General features: G+C 27.3%; 1 protein-coding gene across 2 annotated transcripts in view; it reads right to left on the bottom strand.

The window, feature by feature from the left end:
* LOC142324736 (uncharacterized) overlaps positions 1-13,617 on the bottom strand; it is a 42,334-nt gene extending 28,717 nt beyond the window's left edge. For both annotated transcript variants that reach the window (XM_075365668.1, XM_075365669.1), the window contains exons 1-2: positions 13,383-13,617; positions 10,752-10,907 (exon numbers count right to left, since the gene is read on the bottom strand). The gene's annotated coding sequence lies outside the window, so the exon portion shown is untranslated. The remainder of the gene's footprint in view (positions 1-10,751; positions 10,908-13,382) is intronic.
* Between the last annotated feature and the right edge of the window lie 251 nt (positions 13,618-13,868).

The following is a 13,868-nucleotide window of genomic DNA, read 5'->3' as shown; positions in this document are numbered from 1 at the left end:
CTGGAAATATGAAACATTATCCAGTTTTGATACTTGTAAAAATGGTTTGAAATCTTGAATTAAGGTGTCAGAATTTTTTAGTTAGCATCTGTATCAAATTTTAAACTTTTAAAATTTAATCCTTCCTCAATATAAATGATTATTATCATGAATCCTCTATGTTTAATGCACTTACGGCAGGTATATATTTTACTTATGTAAGCATTATTACTTACCATTATTCTAACTACTCTTTCTGTTTAAAAATTACACTGTATAGTTTATCTACATGCGTTTCAAACCATCTGAACTTTCATCTATTTCACAACTGCATTTTAAGACTCTAAGAAAAGAAAGAAATCCACTTCAGTTCAATGAGAAGGGATCTTATGTTCCCTTGAATGAGTAAAGATGAATGATAACTCATTCATCTTTTGTTCGCTACATGAGAGAAGCTTACAGTTCACTAAAGACTAGCCAAACCTGGTTTTACTTTTTCACACACTACCTCAATAAGAATCATTTTTAGGATTTTAAAATTTAAATAATTTAAATGTTCCTCCAAAAATAAAATTAATACACTTGCTGATTAATGAAAGAACATTTGGACTTTCTACTAAGACTGATTAACAAAGACCCTTTTTACGGGGAATAAAAAGGAAAACCTAATTTTTTTCAGTTTATTAAAGTTACTTTCAAAAATAAATTTTAGTTTTTATTACAACTGGATAAAAAAATTTGTAAGGGGATGAAATGCACTCCAATTCTGCTTCATGCTTTTCAGGGTTGTTCATATGGAAAACCTGAGATATTTGATAGAATATTAATTTTATTATCTATGATCAATTTCAAGCTTCTATCAAAACAGGTACAGAAGAGATAAGGAGGTCAGGAGATAAAACTACGCAATTTAACTCTTTTAGGTTTGTTTCTAAGGAAAATTCCCAAACTTGGAGTAAATATTAGCTTGAGGTTAGTGGAGTAATTATATATGACATCAGTATCATTTTAACTGAAGCGATGTATACTGTATGGAAAATTGGTCTTCAGATCTTTACACACGTTAGGAAAAAAAGATGAAATACACTTTTTTGAAAGGAGCTTTGATGTACATGAACACCCACATCAGTTTTCATGTTTCCAGTTCTGATCTCTGCATATCTTTTTTAACCATTATTTAATTATGCGATTATTATTTAAAATAACTCTCTCGTACTGAAGACCCCTTTGGAATAACTTGTGTGTTTATATAATTTTGAAAAAGTTTTATCATGTTAATTATGGAGTAGAATATTAAGTATCCACACATAATTTTTAGCACCTCAAGAAATTTTAATAAAATTTATTTTTAAAATAGATTTTTTTGCAGTTATATATTGGCTACAATTTTATAATATTTTACTTTTCTAGCTACTTAGAAAAAGGGAGAACTAATAAAAAGTAAGTAATGTAAGGGTTTCCTTGTTTGTTAGTTTACATCCCTTTTCATCCCCCTAGGAAAAGTGGGGCAAAACCTTCAAAATAAAGTACACTATGGAAAAACCATCACTATATCAAGATTCAAGCTCTTCCAATCTCAGAACCTTTTTCAATCCTCCTCCTACTTAATTTATTCCCTTATGAATTGATAAACTAATGATGATAATAACTATGTTGAATTTCAGCTTTCTAGTTATATAAAAAAAAGAAGAGAATCAGCAATTTCTCCATTCATGCAAATATAATTATTTACACTTATTTCCTAAAATACTGAAGTGAAAAAAGTGTTTATATAATTATTAAAAAGTTTTATCATGTTAATTATGGAGTGGAATATTAAGTATCTACACATAACTTTTAGCACCTCAAGAAATATTAATAAAATTATTTTTTAAATCACAAGATTTTTTCCATTTATATTATAGACTACAATTTTAGAATTATTGGTTGAACAACTTCATATTAAACCAATGTTAGATTTCTTATTAAACCAATAGATTAGAAAGTTTACAAAAATTCAAAATCATTCTAAAAGAAATCCTAAATGGTTTTAATATGAGAGTTAAAATTTCAAAACTGAATTTCCCAAAATATTTTTCTTTAATTTTGAAAAATTAGACTTTTTATAAAACTACACAAATCATTCTTGAACTTTTTCAGTAATCCATCAACATGAATTGTTACTATTGCTTATAAGTGGTTTGGCAAAGTGAATTACTTCAAGCCTAATCTGTCACCAGTTTCATCATTCTACAGCAGATATTTATTGAATTACAGCTGTTCAAGTACAAGTAAAAAATGTTTTGGGCATTAAGATGGGTGATATTTATGAGGTAATATTTATATTTATGACAGCTGACTCATAAATAAAAAATGTTTATGAAGGTCAGTGTGTGTTGTTGTAAATGGCTAAGGAGAACCGAGGATAGTTGTCAATCAACAGATAATCATCCACATCTGGTGCCTTAACATCATGTAAATAATCCTCACACTTCATATAATCATGAAATCATGCATTCCTAGTTAGTGGATAGTTCAGAATTAGCAGAAGATTGCAACAAATTAATAGGATCTTGTCATATCTTATGAAGAAAAAAAATTAAAAAATACAAAAATACTTGCAAAGTTTGTTACACAAACTTTGCATATATGTTTGAATGCTAGCTCACTCACCAGCCTTGATTTCCAGCCAAAACTAAGATAACTATGCTTCCTCAGAAACCCAATTACCTGACCAGGATTCACCAGACCTTGCTTATTCTTTAAACTGAAATCCCCTTTAAAAGGATGATGATTTGGGATTAAAAAAAATTGCAAATAAACAAATGCTATACTGAAAAATGCCTACCAAGACTGCTTCCAGGGGTGACAAATTGAAATCAGAGCATCGCCTATGAAGGAAATACATTAAAGATAGGCTTCACTCTGAGTAGGATGTTACAAAAATTTATAAATATTCCAAAACTTTATAACTAGACCTCACTTTTAATTCAAAAGATGTAATAAATATATTTTATACATTTTTGCTTATCGTCTACAAGAAACTAAACACAACTAATAAAACTTATTATTAAACTTGATCCATCAAGTACAGAATAAAATTAAATTACGTAGGATGACATTTACCTTATATCATTACACAGAATCATAATCATTATAATCACATAATACATAATCACATAATTACATAATCATTATACATTGTACATAAAGAGTACTTTCACAATTTTTCACATTTACAGTTGATACAATCTTTTTATTATTCACGTAAAGTTACATATTATAAATACAACCAATAACAAAATAAATTCTTGATAAATACAATAAAACAGAATTTGCTAAAACTTTAGATATAAACTTTAAAATCAAAATTAAAAGTTAAAATTCCATACATAAAAATATGTCGTCAAATAATAAAAATATTAATTAAAAGTTAACAAAAATGAATTTGACAGTAATATAATATTAGCTACCTAAATCACACACACACAAATTCATTCTTTTTAACACATTTATCATTTTAACTTTTAATTAATATTTTTATCATTTGACGACATATTTTTATGAATGGAATTTGTAACTTTAACTTTCAATTTTTTTTAAATTTTTTACCTAAAGTTTTAGCAAATTCTGTTTTATTGTATATATCAAGAATTGATTTTGTTAATGGTGTGTATGTAATTTTACATGAACAATAAAAAGATTATATCAACTGAAGATAGGAGAAAACCATGAAAGTACTCTTGTGAATATACAATGATATAAGGTTAAGTGTCATCCTACCTAATTTAATTTTATTCTGTAGTTGGTGGATCAAATTATTTATTTATATTTGTATAATAGTACAGAGTAAAGAGTCTATATGTATGTATGTATGTATGTATGTATAATAAGATAAAGAATTAAAAATAACACAAATTCAACATTAAATTAATGTTGAATTCATTAAAAAATGTTTAAAAAAGTTATCTCCTTACTTAAAAATCAAAGTAAATAATACAATTATAAAGGAAGTGTTTTATATATACAAAAAAAGACTTTTTAACCTGTAATTGATGACTTGTACAAAAAAAATATAGACTTTAAAAAACTATACAGAATTATACAGAATACATGTGTAAATTAGTAACAACTATGGTTTCCAAACTTTAAAATAAACAAACAACATTATTTTTACGTAGTATTAACTATAACAGTTTATTTCCCTTTTATTAAAAAAAAAAAAAATAATCTGATGTGGACACCACATGACTTCCTTGTACACCTATTAAATTAAATTATATATACACATTTTTAAAAGTACATAAAATGTTATTTCACTAATAACTTCTGATTTTTCTTCGTATTTTCTTTTTATTATTACTGAATTATTATTTATTGTAAAAGTTTTTTTTTTACAATCAGAGGTTAAGAATTATATTATTAATAAATCAAAATATTTAAATTAAAAAAAAGGAAGAAAATGTTGCGAACAAAAAAAATAAAAACATTAAGAGATGATAAATATAAAGAGGAAGAAAATGTTACACCAAGGAAAAAATAAAACGATTAAGAGGATGAAGAATATAAAATGAGAGAAAATTTGAAAACTAGAGAATGTATACATAAATTAGGATCAGAAGAGTTATATCAAACCAAAGAGCGATAGTGACTGGCAACAAATAACAACTAAACAAAATAATGACAAACTCCATCTTAGGGAAAATACTGACCAACAAAATCAGAGGATTAATAAACTAAAAATAAGAATTTTTTGCAATTTATTAAAGATCAGGCATGTATGCCTCAGTATATATGTTGTTCTTGTGAGGGTCTATTTTTCAGTCACTCTGTAGTTAACTTCAATGTAGATAAATTAAACAGAAATTCCAGAATAATTAAATAAAATTGAACAGAAATTTAACTAGAATATCCAAAAATAATACAATTCTAAATTATAATTTTCAATTAATATTAAATAATCAGATATTTCACCAAATCTATTATACACACATGTGTATGCGCGCATGCACACATGTAATAATGCCAATTAAATTACATATGCACATTTTTAAAAGTACATAAAATTTATTTCACTAATAACTTCTGATTTTTTTTTCATATTTTTTTGTTGTTTCATTGTTATTATTGAATATTATTTATAAAAAGATTTTTTTTACAATCACATGTTAATAATTAAATAATAATATACATAAACATAAATTTTGATAAAATAACACTTCAAAATTTAATTTACAATTAAACTAATACATTTATAGAAAGAAATAAAAAAAAAATTTTTATTCAATAGACCCATTACAAAAGCAGATAATATTCCTATTATTAAAATATACAAAACATAATATGTGCAAGTAAATAAATTTAAAAAAAAAGAATTAATAAACTATAATTTGACCTCATAAATTAAAATTTTGAACTAAAACCATTAAATAACTGCAAAGATAAAGTAGAAAATATACTCCACGAGATCAAAAAGTTAGTAGAAAATTTAAAAGAAATACAATTAGGAAATACAACTATTTTATTTTGTGCAACATAAAAGAAATTTAACAAGGAAATATAAAACTTGTACAAAAATTACTTGACTATAACAGTATAAACCAATAAATCATCATTAATCAAGCAATAACACTACATTGTTCAAATCAAAATTATTTTACATTCCATGATACATTGTTTATGGAAAGAAAGGTCCAATGGGTTCTTCTTAGTGTAGTAATCAGAAGACGTATGTAGTGATTTTTAATATTACGCACATTATTTTTAAATGCATACTAAATAAAAATGTTGGATCAGATGTAGTGATGAAATTTTAGTATTTATAATATACAGATAATTTGTAAACGTAATAAAATAATCAACTGAACAATTTTTTCAAAACACACAAGAAACAGAAAACAATAAATCTACAAATCTTTTTAATATTAATAATATTAAAATTTTATACATAAAATTATAAATATAATTTTCCATAAAATTAAAAAAAGTATTTTTTCCATAAAATCATAAGCTAAAACTGTTAGCAGGAAACCATTATTAACAATAATAAGAATTAGTGAAAGATCAATATATCAATATTATCAAAACATTTTCTAATTTTTATAGTATGATTAATAATTTAAAGTCTTAGACTATATTGTGTGTTACATACATCAATATGTATCAATGTTGCACAATGGCATTCCAAGCCCACCAAAATGCAGAATTCAGTTCTACGACTAACCTCTTCATGCTATTTATCACAGGGACTGATTATATAGTGAATACTATTACTCCCACAGAATGTCTCTTACATCTCATACATCCACCCACAAGATTAGTTGGGACATAAAGCAAGTTGATAAAATAAAAATTTGATGATAAAAATGGATTAATTAAAAAAAATATATATATGTAGTGAACACAATTTTAGCATTAAAGATATAAATTTACTAAATCCAACAACCATATTTACGAGATAACCACTGTCATTTTTTTTTTAATGTTCTAATAAGTTACCAAATTATCAGATAACAGTATTAAAAAATAAAATAAATAAAAATAAGTATAACAGTACAGATGTTTATAAAATAAACAGTGGTAACAAAATGCCAGCCTCCATGACGAGAGAGATAACATCTTTCATCTGAAAGATCCCACTTTTGAATCCCAGTTAGATATAGCATTTTTTATATACCTCAATTTCCCCATTCTATATTTCAATATATACACAAACTTGAGCTTATATGATAAAAATTAAGCACCAAGAAAAAGGAGTAAAATATTTTATGTCCACAAGACCAGCAGAAAACATGTTTTCTACTGATATGTTGGAGCATTTTGTTTGGTAAATAAAAATTCAATTGTGCGATAATATTAAATATTACACTATTCTTAAAATACAAAATATAGTATCCTTTACAGACATCTGATACAATGACATATCAGATATAGTGACCAAAACTTTGTCGGTTGGTTTGGTATACTGTTAATTCATAAATGCTGTATGTATATTGTTTATAATTACACCGGTTACAGAGACAAATCGGTTATTATGACTTACTTTTTCTACTTCAATGCAACAATTTATTGCTTATAATGACGGATGGAAGTAACGTAGTATAACAACATTGTAGCTACAGAAATATTTCTGTAAAGAAAGTATTTTTGGTTAAAATGAGTCATCTTTTCCTTTTTATCTGCAAATGTAGTTTTAGTTCTTGTTTTTCTTATCTTCTTCCTGTACCAGATTACTGTAAATTGAAGCACCCGTATTCAGTTATTAATCTTTTGCTGTGAGCATATCATATCGTGTGGGTACAGTATTTTACTTTACGTATCCTGTGTAATTCATTTAATAATAATTTAATTATGACTTCGTGAAAAACATTTGCAATAGAGGACATTATCTGGTGATTAGAGAATGGTGAAACTAATAAAGACATTGCCCAAAAATTAGGCATAGGACATTAGACAATATCGATGTGGCAGAACTGTGAAAAAATTAAGAAAAGTTTTGAAACAAATTCTATGAAATCAAAAAAATTATGGCCTTGTCAACATAATGATGCAGACCAAGCGCTGTTAAAATGGTTTAAATACCAGAGGGCTAGTGATATCCCTATTAGCAGCCCTATACTGCAAACTAAGGTGAAAGATTTTTCTGAAAAATTGGGTAAGCCATGTGAAATAATTTCAGCTTGGATACAATGGTTCCATCAGTATCAAGATATTGTGTAAGGGAGAATAACCGGCGAGGCCGCAGCAGCTCCAACCGGTGTGTCAGAAAAATGGCTAGAAACTATTTGGCCAAAATTAAAGATAAATCCGGTCTTTTTTTAAACTGACGGCACAAAGAACCCTTCAGTTTAAAGGCGAAATGTGTTTGGGGGAAACTTATCAAAAGAAAGACTAACAATACTAACTGCTACAAATATGACTGGAACTGACAAAAAAATTCTGGTTATAGGCTGTCTGGCTTATCCACACATTGAAAATCTTCTGTGTATAAAGTTAGTGTCTTACTACCAAAAACAAAAGCAACCTTAAGTCCCTAGATCAAGGCATGAAAAGTCAGCATGATTAAGTCACTACAAAAAAACACCTAATTTTACAAATGATACAGGATTTAGATCAAAAAATGGAAACACAAAATAATTATTCTGGATGCTATAATTACATTAGAAAGATCATGGAATGAGGTTTCTCCGCTGACTGTAAAAAAATCGCTTTCGACATGCAGGATTTTTACCACAGGCTGGCGAAGTTACTGACATCACATGCAAAGAAGAATCTTTAGTGGAATAGAGCAATAGTCTGCAAAACCAATCGTTGGCAAATGCATTGCTTGAAGATTATCAAGAGGTTGACAAAGATTTAAAAACACATGAAACTGTAACAGATGATGTAGTGGCTTCAGTACTAGTGAAATAGATGGGGACATAGGTAATGACAATGAAGGTAACAATAGCAACAACGATGAAGACATCAACCTGCCAAATCTTACAGAAGTTTTAGCGGCAATGAAAACCATTTGCCAATTTCTCAGTTTTACAGAAATTATTAATTAAGAAACAAAGAGTGTTTCTTTTGATTTAGAAAAGAACCTTCATAAACTGTATTACAACACGAAATGTTCAAAACAAAGCAAAATAACAGACTTTTTGCAGAAAAAGTAATTTTTACAATTTTTTTCCATCTTATTTTACTCTACCGTATTTGTATTTATTATTGCATACTTCTGTTTCTTTTATATTATTCTATTACAGAAATAAATTATTATTATTTTTAAACATTATTATTTTAATTTATTACAATACCCGTGTAGATGGCATATTAAAGTAGTACCACAAAAATGCTACCTAAACATCAGTTACTGTGACTATCGGTTATAATGAATTAAAATCGTCGGCCCCTTAGAGGTCACTATAAACAATATTTACTGTACATCAATATAAAAATTAATAATAAAGATTCACGTCATACTCTGGAAAACTTACACAAAATAATCAGCAATGAGAATACAATAAGTTAGTCATAGATGAATAAATTATGGCACAACAAAAAAAAAAAAACAAATAACAGAAATTCAACAACTGGATCAGATAAATTACACATCTAAGCAGTAAGTTGGGTTTTTGTTAAAAATAATTTTAGCAAAAAACAAACTTTTTAAGCCGTAATAAAACCAACGTCAAAGACAGCACTAAGTATTTAAAAACACCTTCCAATTCCTATTTCTTTATTTTTGATGCAGTTTTTTAAATTAGTTTATTTTTTTTTTTTAAAGTAGTTTACTTCCATTCACAGGACTTCACATTATTTACTAGCTGGCATTTAAGTAATATTGATAGGAGGAGAATTACACACTGCAGAAAAACTAATAAAATCAGTCTTCTACATGAGAAGAAACACAATAACACTTTGTAAAAAAAAAAATCATAAGGAAGGGGAAGTTCTAGATCATCTACACCTGCTCTTTTTCCAACTGGATGATTTTTTCTTTAAATTTTAATTTCTGATGATTTCAAGACTATAAGGCGTTTATGAAAGTTTTCTAGATGTTAAGTATAAAAATAATCATAAAAAATACAAATGAAAATAAAAAGAGGACAATCATCAAATTTTAATTTAATAGTACTAAAGTTTTATTTACTTTTTTAACACTTATTACAACCTACAAGAGCTTCTGAGAACAACAAAATATTAACTTAAACACATCAACATAATCTTTCATTACTAACAAACATTATCTTTTTTTAGAAATTCTGTCAACTTTCCTATATAAATTTTCATTACACATTTTCCACACAATATGAATAACCAAACAGACAGTATGCTTTTGGCAAAAAGACGTTATGATCAGTATAACAAAAAATTATAACAATAGTTATTTGTAAAATTAAGCAATAATTGTTTAAAGGAAAGTTCATTTACTTACTAATTTTCAAAATAAAACCACAGTTAACTGTAAACTGTCTTATAATACTTTAAAACACAAAAATACTTTCATTCAAATTTTTCAGCAAATAGAAAGCCTAAAACTAATGAAAATACATGTTGTTTTTTTTTCATTTTATATATGTCACAGACTTTGACATACATCTTAGGAAGAGTGGAAGGCCTGTTTACCTGATAAGTACCTCAGCCACTAGTTTGAGCATTTATGCAAATCCAGATAGGAAAGTACAATCCCACAGTTGCCTAAACCCAAATGAAGAATTATTTTTAAAAGATGAAGCGGATGAATTGCCATCAGTACTGAAGGTGTCAGCATACCATCACAGATGGAATCAGATTGTTAGTTGACACATTTACTGAGGCAATTATTAGAGAAAAAAGAAATAAAAAATAAGGAATGACCGACTCTAACCAAGTTAGTAAACAGTTTTGCCCAGGAGTTTTCACAAATTTAAGTGAAAATCAGTAAAATCTAGACTTAGAACTTTGTCCATATTAAAAATAGACAAATAGTAAATACAGAATTTTTGGTAAACTGCATCAATAAAAATCCTTGAATTTCTAAATTTAAAGTGGTGATAAAAATAATTGTTAAATATACAAATTACATTACAGAACTAAACACTGAACTGCTTTGATAGTAATGAATCTAAAAAAATAATACCAAACAATAAACAGATTCATATAAGCTGCTGTTAAAAGTTGCTTCCCATAACGCTCAACTGTAATTCAATTTTATAAATATACCCTATGAAATGATTTTCTTATAGTTTAACTTTTCCCACGATTATTCATGAAATTTATTATCATTTTAATAAAGATCTGGAGTAAAATTAAAAACAATGTGCACTTACAAGTCCAAATTGTCATCTCCTGATAAAGGCCCATTTGATGAACTAAGCAGTAATAATATTTTCTGTGGAACTGGTTTACCTGCTTCTCTAAATTATTCCACTAAATTAAGAAGCTCTTGTAAATGGTGTAACCTGGCCTTAGCTTCATACAACTTCCTAAAAACAATGAAGACAAATTTTTACAAAGATACAATAGATAAAAAAAGAAATTAGTATGTAAAATTGAAAAATACACCATTATATGATAGGTTATCCAGAAAGTAAGTTCCAAATAGCTATTAAAAAGATCAAGAACAAACTCATAAAACCCACATTGTGGTGGCAGTGTGTCAAGTTTTGCCATGAATCAACACAACGTCCTGGGTAAGCAAGCCACATTGCCTATTCTGGATTACACGATGCAATTATTTTGGCTTTTCACAACAGACATCACTATTTAGACACATGATTTTGCAGGTGGAAAACATTAGCTTACATTTTGTCTTTCTGGGTGACAGAGGGTATCACCATTTCACAAATTATCATTTCATATCAGGCATTACTTGTGATGCCCATGTCTTATCCCTAATGATATATGGCTGAAGAAGTTGATGCCTGTTCTCTGTACAGAGTCAAAAATTCAAATGCGCTATTCAACCATTTCATTTTGTGATTTTCCATAAACATCTTAGGCAACCAGCATGCACACAATTTTTAACAATTCAATTTCTTAGACATTTTATGTAAAAACAAATGTGAAATTACTGGAAAATGCATGAAAAAAGGTACTTGGTGAATCATCTGTTCTCTTTAATCTTGTCATCAATTGTATGCATCAAATCACATCCCACTCATCTCCATAACATGGAATCACTCACTGCATTTTCTCCATTAACGCAGCAAATCTGATGGTGAATTTCAACCGATTTAATAATCTTTGCAGTCAAGAAAAAGATCACAGATAAAATAAATATTATTATCTCATATATTTAATATTTATAATATTATAATTAATATTGTAATTTCACACACAGTGGGTTTTTCAATTTTCTTAAACGTTATAATACACACTAAGAAGTGAACAGACACACTACTGAATAAGAATGGCATAGGCTTAGAACACACGTGCAGAATCATAATCAAAGCACTGCAGCAGTAATATTTAGAAATGGAACTACTTTCTGGATATATCTCATATCATACTCACCAATAATGAGAAGAGACAAATATTAGTATTAAAGTAAACATACATAAAAGATTCTGTTACAAAAGTAACTGATCTTATTTTCTTCCAAAACTACAGCCTCCCACTAAAGATACACTATACATTTGGGGAAATTTATTAACAGTGATTGAGAAAATTCATTGCTTTACTAATGATAAGGAGCCAAAATCAAATATTCTTTTATAATTTTAAATTTATTAAAATATTTTTACGAATGTTTTCTAATACAATAACATTAATTTTAATAGTAAAGATCGAAACTGTACTACAGTTGAAGAGCTTGTCCATGTACAAGGTCAATAAACCTAAGTTCAATAGAATTACTAAAACAATATACACAATACAGGTAATTTTTGTATTTGCTATGGTAAGTTAGTCAAACCTAATCTGTATTTAGAAATCTACCTGGCTTAAACTTGTCATTTCATTTAATAATTTAGCACGTCTATTTTACGATTAAATTTTCTGAAGATATTTTTTAAATTTAATTGCGAGTAGTTTTACAAAGTAAATTCTAGTGAGTAAAATTAGCTAGTCAGTATAGACAGTTCTATAAATAAGAAATCATATGATGAGGGATATGAAATTAAGGGATACAATGTCTTTAATTTATGTAATATATTTCTTTAATATCAAATATTTTATTATAAATGTATTCAACTATATCTGATCTTTATCTATGGCCAAAATTTGATCTTGAAGTTGAACCAGAAAGTGCTTTATGTAGATTTAAAATTTGTACTGTACAAGGAAAAAAGACAAACTTTTAAAAAGCTAAAATATAAACCAAGAAAAACAAAATTCAGATGACAAAATAGGTATGAATGTAATTAAATTTAATGGATAGTAAATGGGTCAGGAACTAAGCAAAATAGAGAATTAAGTAGAATTTTTCAGGGTATACATTCAGTTTCAACAATTAAGCAGAGAAAACACCAATATGTTATTTTTGGTTTAAATCACCTCCATTAGGTATCTATGATGTCTATACAAATAATTTATCTATGATTTTATAAGAAAAAACTCATAAATACAAATATATTTTTCTTTTGGATGACTTTAATGTTAATATTAATCCAAAGGAACAAACATACCCAAACTCTAGAGTTATAATAAAAATCTTTAACCTATTTACAGCAAATGAAATCATAAAAATGATTAAAACTTCCCGATCAACCAGTGAAAAACTAATATACCTGTACCTGAAAATAATACAGCTGAACAACCATCAATTTACTACTTAAGTATTTCTAATATTCCAATGAAATTGAAATAATAGATTATATTTATAATAACAGATTATTCTAATAAGTTGGAATAACACATTGCCTGCTTTGAGGCAATGTATTAAAAAAAATGTATTAATTTATCTATGTTTTTAAATAGGTATGGGGATATAAGACAAGCAATTAAAACAATGCACTAACAATGATTTAGTATGCAACTGTTGAGCAGTAGTATTTGATGATACACCAGCACTATTACTATCCGATGCAACAGAGGTAGCCATTTAACAGGTAGCAGGTAACAGAGGCTTGCCATTGCCATATTAACAGCAGACTGCTGCTGATGACCATGGAATATGACCTGTGTTCTGTTGTCTTGTTTAATCTTTGAGTGAATTATTTCTTCTCCTTTGTCATCTTCATCCTCCTCTTCAAAGCTTCCAAATTCCTTTCAACAAATAAAATAATAAGAAACAGAGAAAACCATTTCAGCCAGTGTTTTATGTATGCACAACACAACTTCTAATAACCCATATAAGATAACAAATACAAAAAAAGCTGATCAGAAATAACATTCTACTCCAGAAAAATGTACTAACTTTAGTTGAATAGGTCTACAGTAATGACACACTTTGGAGTGAGATTTCACAGTTCATTCATTCAATTTATTTAATTAAAATTAAATAA

Source organism: Lycorma delicatula, chromosome 5 (genome assembly GCF_047948215.1).
Source record: "Lycorma delicatula isolate Av1 chromosome 5, ASM4794821v1, whole genome shotgun sequence".
Classification (NCBI taxonomy): domain Eukaryota; kingdom Metazoa; phylum Arthropoda; class Insecta; order Hemiptera; family Fulgoridae; genus Lycorma; species Lycorma delicatula.
Note: the sequence above shows the minus strand (reverse complement) of the source record. Positions and strands in the feature narration are given on the sequence as shown.